General features: G+C 32.7%; 1 pseudogene; it reads right to left on the bottom strand.

Annotated features, from left to right (window-relative positions):
- Positions 1–306: 306 nt before the first annotated feature.
- LOC120202571 lies at positions 307–2979 on the bottom strand (annotated as a pseudogene).
- Positions 2980–8420: the final 5441 nt, after the last annotated feature.

Genomic DNA, 8420 nt, shown 5'->3' with positions numbered 1-8420 from the left:
AAAAAATAGTGATACGTATCCGATCCGAAAAAACCAAATACCCGAAATTCGGGTATCCAATTTTTTCGGATTAGATATCCGGATATCTAAATACGAACATAAAATTTTATTTGACAAAAAAGTTAATTTTAATTTTTTTAATTTTTTGATTTAATGTTATATATTCAATACTTCTACTATATTATATATATATATATAATTACTACACAATAAATAATTAAATACTCTAATTGTTAGAGTTAGAGCTTTAATGGGTTAATGAATTACTCATTTATTGGGTTAAATATATCTGCGCAGAATGGTTTCGGTTAAACACTATCATCGCCGAATCCATGGCGATTCTCCCCGTTAACTTCACTTAACATGGACTTCGGTAAAGAGGAGGAAACTTTCAGAGACGGCGGCGGCGGCTTCCTAGCATTTAAATTCAGGTACGTGAAAACGACATGCCTCCGATAGCTACAAATGCTCCACAAATACTGGTTGTGCCCGGATTCGATTCGAAAAGGTAATAACTACCTAGAAGCAGAACACATGTTTTGAATTGTCCGAGAACGACGTGGGAAATAGCTGACGTCGCGCTGAAAGTTGATAGAATATGTATCAAGAACTGTACACCATATTGGCCATGCAGGACCAGCATAAACTAGAATATTTCTGTTATTATAAAAAATGCGAAGATCGATTTACCCGAGCGCCAAAGCTCCCGACCACTGAAGCAAGAATCCGAGAAAAGCCGATAAGAGGATTGCCGATGTATTGTGGAAGTTCCAATGGAAGGCGAGCACACCCGGGGGATCGAGGAAAGGAATCATGGAAACCAGAAAAAGCAGAGTGATTGGTGTTGTTTTCCACATTAACCTGTTCAACAACAAAATTCATAACTTTTTCAGACACCAAAAGAATATAAAGGAAAAGAAAGGCCCAAGGGAAACAGTGAGGCCATTTTCGATAGAGAATCGACTTTCGGAATCTATTCTCTTGAGTTCCTTGGGCTAAGCTTATCCTTTGCATCAAGAGGTCTCGAATAAATCAAAAATGTGCTCAAAGGAGATTGCAACATACGACAATGCTGTCCAATTCTCTTGTTGCTGCAAGTTGGACCAGAGGATTTTATTGGTGGCACTGGGAATAATCCATGCCATCGCTACACATGCTCCAAAGAGGCTGAACTGTAGATCAGTCACCGTGGCAATCGCAACACCGATAGATACAACTGTCAGCGCAATCACCTGACAGATTCCAAAGGATGAATTTCAAGAGAAAGGGGACAAATATTACAAAGGATATGTTGTAATACGCATGAAATCTCGAGCAATGTTTACATAATTACATATCTTCCAATTTTGAGAAGAACTCTATCCTATCAACACGATTAATATGTCTGGATGATAGAATCCTATTTCTTCATCTAGAGAAAGCTCTAAAATTTATATAAACTCCATACTACTATCGCTTTTCATTCTTTCTCATCATTATAACTAAGGCTGGAGAACTAGATACGACACGTTATCCAAGTTCGAGAAAAAAAGAAATGAACGAGGTACCTTGCAGAAAGTGACTCTCTTCTTATACCATATAAATTCTGCAAGCACAATAGATGGTGTGACGGCAATCTTAGCCATCTGATAAAATCCTACACTGGAAAAACAAATTAATCAACAATAAAGCCAAAACGTCGTCCAAGAGAGTCCAGTTAGTTGTTTTTAAAGAGAGATAAGATATCTAACCTATTGTATGTCAAACTGACATTTGCAAGGCCGGTTGATAAAGACATAACAATACCGAGAGTAAACAAAGACAAAGGAGTTGATTTCGAGGGCGGGGATGCTGGGAGGAGGGAAAACGTATTCAGAATGGCCATCAATGCCCAACTAACAGCATAGTGAATAAAAGTCAGAAATACTGGAAACTGGAATCCTACAGTTTTAAGTACCTGAAAACACGAAGCGAGTACATCAATCATATAGGACAATTTTATTCAATCTAAAACCAAGATCTTGACTAAGAGTTGCTTTGCATAAGAGAAAATTCGGCATACAAACCCATTTGTTTATGAAAATAATACCAACAGCAACGATAAAGTTGAATGTAAGAGCAGCAACAGGGCCACAAATTCGTTGACGCTTTGAACTATCGACCGAGTAGAATTTGTTACAGAGCGAAGATCGCAGGTCCTCTAGGGCTTTCCCTGAATTAGTAATGCAAGGAACCAAAAGGAAGCACAAAAATGATTAGAAACACAGCACAGAGAATAAAACATTTCAGTAAATTCATATACATATTCCAATAGTTAAGACATTCGAATACACAAATGAAATAACAAAATCAGTGAAAGAGTGTTCCATGCTCTGAACAGAACATCAACAGCCCTATTACACACAAAAGGATAGTTAAAAACATTTGATGGATTACTAAATGGTTCGAATAGTTTCGGACAAGTAAATAGATGCAAATAGATTGTAGTTTGTAGTAAAGGCTAAAGTTCACTAGAAATTACCAACAATTAGACAGAACCAAAATGGTGTCTTTCAAGATTACACATTCTTAATCACATGGTATTAAATTGCGGCCCACAATTTAGTTTAATCGAGATAAATGTTTTGGAAGAACTCTCGACTATACTAGTCCAGTCAAGATGAGAAGCTTTCATGTAGACCTATCAAGCTCATGCTGCTAAATGTGCCTTGATTTATTTCTGGAGAAATACAAAAAAAAGGGACATGCAAGCAGCAAGATAGAGTTCACAAAAATGGAGTCTTAAAACATGAACAATGCAATTTTTTTTTTGCAGAAATAGAGATAATTTCAAGAGAAAAATCCCAATTAATTTTTTTTATACCTCTTTGGCCAGCATCGCTGTCCTTGCGCTTCAGTATCTTCCTCACATCTTTCCTCACTAAGAACTTGAAAATCTCACGGCTACAAAGCATCTCTTTATCCTTCTACAGGCTGCTGGGTTTTATGCTCATTCATAACACACTCTACTTTAGTAGTGTGTGTGTGTGTGTTTTTTTGCTTTTGAAAAATAGAGGAGCCACGTGGCGGTGATGGCGGAACTGAAAACACAATTGAATAAGGTGAGAGAAAACAAAACCAGAGCTTTCAAAGCATAAAGCTTTACCGACCGACACCCAAGGAAGTGTGAGAATAAAGTACGTGGCTTTGTGAGACTGCATTGGATTCCGCGCGAAAACAACTGTGGTTTTGTCCTTTGCCTTGTTCTTACCGCTTATTTTGGCGTCAATCACTCGCTTAAATAATTGTTGATTGGCCTTGTTGGTTAGAATTTGAAATTTTAACTGCCACTACTATTATCTCTTAAATAATTACTTTTTAATGACTATTTTTTAATTATTAAAAGTAAAATATGCATAGTTTGAAGTGATATTTTATTTTAAAACAAAGTCTGATATATGCTTATTTTAAATCTTAAAATTTAATGGAATGGATCAAGATATCATACAACCCACAACCAAAAATCTTAACATCATGGACAGGTAGATACTGACTAAACTTTAAACTCATGCTTGTAAGATGCTTGGTGTTGAAGGGTGAGATGAATCAACATCACCAATGAGTATACGAAATTGATATGGAGGATAGAATGCGTTGATGACTTGAATTGAAAACGCTGGAGTTGCCTGTGCACTTGGTTGATATAATCTAATGTCGGGAAAAGGATAAGACATGGTTTTTTCTAGCTTTGCTCTGTCATTTACCGTGTATCGTATCCCTTACATATATTAGTGCAATAAATATCCGGCCTCAATATCTTTTTGGTGAGATCAACTAGCATGGTTCTGTATGCTGCATATTCTTTTATATGTAGTTGAGAAATCTATCAACCTACATGCACAATCCCTTCTGTCTTTCTGCTCGTTTTTCGATTTTCCATTTCAGTACTTCAACCGGATTGAGTTATTATCAATTGTTTCTTGCCCAGATTGATTCTGTGAAGGGAGAAATCTATGTTGCTTTCAACACCAGTCATTTACCTGTCACGATTACATTATGCGGCCGGAGCGGCCGGGATATAGATGGGAGCCGTTGGTCGACACGATCGAGTAAGCCTGCACCATTCGATTTCCTATCCGACCAAGTCCCGGAGAGAGAGATTGCCATCAAACAATATGCTCAATTCCTTGATGTCAATATATACCCTGTGCTCAGTTATTCTGCTGCTTTCACCAGATGAAAATACTTAAAATTTCCAGATCAATGGAAGGTGCTTCCTTTTATATAGGTTAAGGTTTGTGCACATGGATTCTTCACGGTAAATAGTAAAAATGATATTTACATACAAGTTTGAGATAGGAATGTTAGAACCAACCATTTGCTTGACATTTTAACTCTCTTTTTTTTATGGAAACTTTTGGGTGAATTTGCTATTTATTTCAATTTCAACCATTGGAAATATGTACAACCACCAAAAAAAAACATAAACAATAAACAACCTCAAAGCAAAACCAAACTAAAAAACCCAACAGCAATACAGATCAAACATATCATCAAAAGTCAACTAACCACATAAAATATTTTCGTCACATACAATATGTTATTTATAATTAAAGTTATTTTTGTCACTTTTGAAATAAGTAATTATGACTTATTTTTATTTCGTTACTCTTTAGATAATAATTGTGATAATTTTGAAACCCATCACAAGTAATTCGTCACTAATACTGTTTTATTGTGATAAAAACAAGTTGTCATCATCAATTGGTCACTAATAGAATGGTCGACTTGACGCCAATTTATTTTTTACTGAAAAATTATAATAATGACAATATATTACGTAGTCACTGTTACTATTTATAATTGTGATGAAAATATTTTATCACTAGTCTTTGTTGATTATTTGTGACAATAATTGTTTGTCACTAGTCTTAGTTGGTGATTTGTGACTAATATTTTTTTAATTAGTTTTAGTTGGTAATTTGTGACGACAATAATTTTTATCAATATTGAATTGAATAGATTTGTCTTACTTGTATTTAGTCACTAATAAAATAATTGAATTGACATTACCTTTTTTAAACAAGAAACAATGTAATAGTTATAAAATATTAAGTGATTACTATTATTATTCATAATTGTGACAATATCATTTTTTTTCATTAGTAAGTTTACCATTTTATACTTGTGACAATCTTAAATTACGTCACAAGTATCATACAAGAGTAAAAGTTTTACTGACAAATTGATAGTAATTACTAGTAATTTTGTCACAAATATTAAACTTTTGGTGACAAAATTTTGTACGAAACTAATAATAAAACAAATGTGACATATTTTTATTTCGTAACTATTATAGTAATAACTATAATGATTATTTTTTCTCAGAATTAATTTTTTACTATAAGTATATAATTGTGATACAAATTTCACTATCACAAAAATTTTGACATTATTAGAATACGCAAATTAATACAATTATTTCCTTAGCGAAAAATGATATGATAGTGAAGATATGTAAAGTGATCACTATTATTTGATATTTATTGTGAAAATAAAGTTGTTTGTCACTTAAAATTTTACTTTTTTTTGTAATAAATATTGACATCAATAATAATTAAAATTGTTGTTAAGATAAATTAGTTTGTCAAACGGTAAAATTTTATTATTAGTCTCATACTCCAGCTTGATTAATTTTGGTTTGTATACATTTTAAATTTCAATAAGTATCCAAATTATATAATGCCTATATGATTAATAAATGACTAATAAAATTACATTAACATTTTAAATATATTATTTTATATTATTTTATTCTTATTAACAAAATAAATCACTGATGATACTATAAACTTTGATAGTGTCATTTAATATTCAACTATGATTAGTTTTTCTTCTAAATAATTGATTAATTTTGATATGTAATTTATGATCTTTATGGAGATATATGTGAATTTTGCAAACCAGTTAATTATTAGTATTTTCTTTTTAATTTAGGATTTTCACTACAAGAGGTTAATACATTGTCAAATATTTTTATTAGTTAAATATAATTTAAAAACACTTGACATTATTTTATATTTCAATCTTAATATTTATATGATTATATTTGTAACATCCCAAACTACGGGTTAGTGACCAAATTGTAAAATTTCAGAATTTGGTGATTAAAATAGAATAGTTCAATGATTTATGTGGAGATATTTCCAGAAAGTTGTTAGTAATTATTAAAAGAATTAAAGGGCAAAATGGTCATTTGACTTGGAAATTATAATTAAATGATATATAGGCATGTGGGATAAGGATGAGAGATATTTTCTCCACTTCATCTTCTTCTTCTTCATCATACGAGAGAAAGAGAGAGCCAAGCTTGCAAAGGTAAGTTTTCGAATTTGTTGATTATTTGTTGATTTAAAGCTTGGGTTTTGATCATTAGATGATAACTAAGCTTAAGGAAAGCTTAAGTTATCTTAAAATCAAAAGATAAAGGAGTTATGATAGATTAAAGAAAATGGGGTTTGAAGTGAAATTTTGAATAAGAAGATTTAAATGAATTTGGAGGATGAATTTGACTTGTAATCGATGAGAATAAGAAGTTAGAAGTGTTAGAATTAAGTTTGGATAACAAGGAAAATTTGGTATGATTATTGATTTCTATATGAAAGATGGATTTTTGAGGTTAAAGATGAGATAAATGGATATAAATTAGTTTAAGTATGTATATTTGAGTTAAGAATATTAAAGGAGGTGAAAGATGAAGAGTTGAGATGAAAAGAGTGAATTCCGTGCTTGCAATGGGATTTATGGGTTGTGTGCATCGATGCATCTTCAATGTGTATCGATGCATTCTCAAATAAACAAACATCGAATGCAATTAATGGATCGATGGATAAGGAGTGCATCGATGCATCCCCTTAAAATGCAAACATCGATGTCATTTATGCACCGATGCACAGGTAGTGCATCGATGCACCGATATGGAATGCATCGATACACTGTATAGTGCATCGATGCATACCTTCATTAAAAGATGGAAATAGCTTTTCTTTTAGCCTAAGAAATGATAGTTTAGAATATATTAATTAGTATACTGATAAGTATCAACGAATTACTATGTAGATACAGAGCTTAATCAAGTTCATGAACAATTGCCCAGTAAGATCGATTGAGGAAAAAGCAAGGAAATATAGGTGAGTGCATATGTATAGTATGATTATAGAAATATACTCAATTCTAGACTTGTGATAAGTCTAGATTTTATATCTTGATACATGATCATATTTGTATTATGAGATGACATGAATTCATATAAAATGCATTATGTGACATGAATGTGCAGGAAAAGTTATATGAGCTATGTGAAAAGGTAAGAATTTACATGTCTACGCGATATAAACTACGTGAATTGTAAAAGCCCATGTTATGTAGATGAGAACTATAGGTATAGTTGGCATGCCAAGGGTAGAGGGTCTACGCGGTCTTTCGGGATATATATATATTCTTTGGAACATGTGTGAAGTCTTGGGAGACACATACTTGATCCCTAGTATATGTATATGATTCTTAAGGAATTCTATGTGGTCCTTATGGACATTATTATATGGAACTACGATGCAATTCTACGCGCACTTCGGTGCATTTATACGAGCTGTGGTGACAACATAATGCACAACCTCACAATACTCACATACCTGAGGTTCTCAATATGATATCATGGGCCAATAAATTTATTAATACAAATTCATGAATGTTAAAGTTATATGCTTACAGGTAAGGATATTGGTGATGTAAACTACATGGATTAAGTATACGCTTTCATCCCATTTCATATCATTATGACATTTTCATTACATTTCCTTGTTATTATTATTACATTGCCTCACTAAGTCGATGACTTAGCGTGTGAGTGTTTCACACGTAGGATCCGAGAAAGTAGACGAGACAGGTTAAGCAGCTAGACATTACTCCTACAACCATCAGATCAGAAGCAACGTAATCAGTAGGTCATTTTGTTATGTAAATGAAAGTTGGCATGTAATTAAAGGGTTAAGTTGTGTATACTCTGAATATTTTGGTAAACTCATATTACCATATGTATATTATCGTATTTTCTTAATATAAGTTCAAGTATTTTCTATTATTTGTTAAGAGTTGTGTTTTAAAAGTCAATGTAATATCTCTGACTCGTATCCGGGTCGGGTACGGGTTGGGGGTGTTACATTTAATGGTATCAGAGCTACGGTTTAGCCGATTCTAGGCTAAAAACGAAGTCAAAAGTGTTTTAAAAAGTATACATGCCAACATAAAGTGAAATTTTCTGATCTGATAGTGTAAGGAGTGTATTGTCTTGCTAATAGAATTAAAATGCTATGTTATATTAGATGTATGATCATAAGAGTTTCCAAAGTGAAGCATAAGGCAATAGACTGAAGGTAATAGCATTCACCTGCCCTGGCCAGTAG

Source organism: Hibiscus syriacus, unplaced genomic scaffold (assembly GCF_006381635.1).
Source record: "Hibiscus syriacus cultivar Baekdansim isolate YM2019G1 unplaced genomic scaffold, ASM638163v2 tig00000340_pilon, whole genome shotgun sequence".
In the NCBI taxonomy this organism is placed as follows: domain Eukaryota; kingdom Viridiplantae; phylum Streptophyta; class Magnoliopsida; order Malvales; family Malvaceae; genus Hibiscus; species Hibiscus syriacus.
The sequence above is the reverse complement of the archived record's forward strand: the minus strand, read 5'-3'. Positions and strand labels throughout refer to the sequence as shown.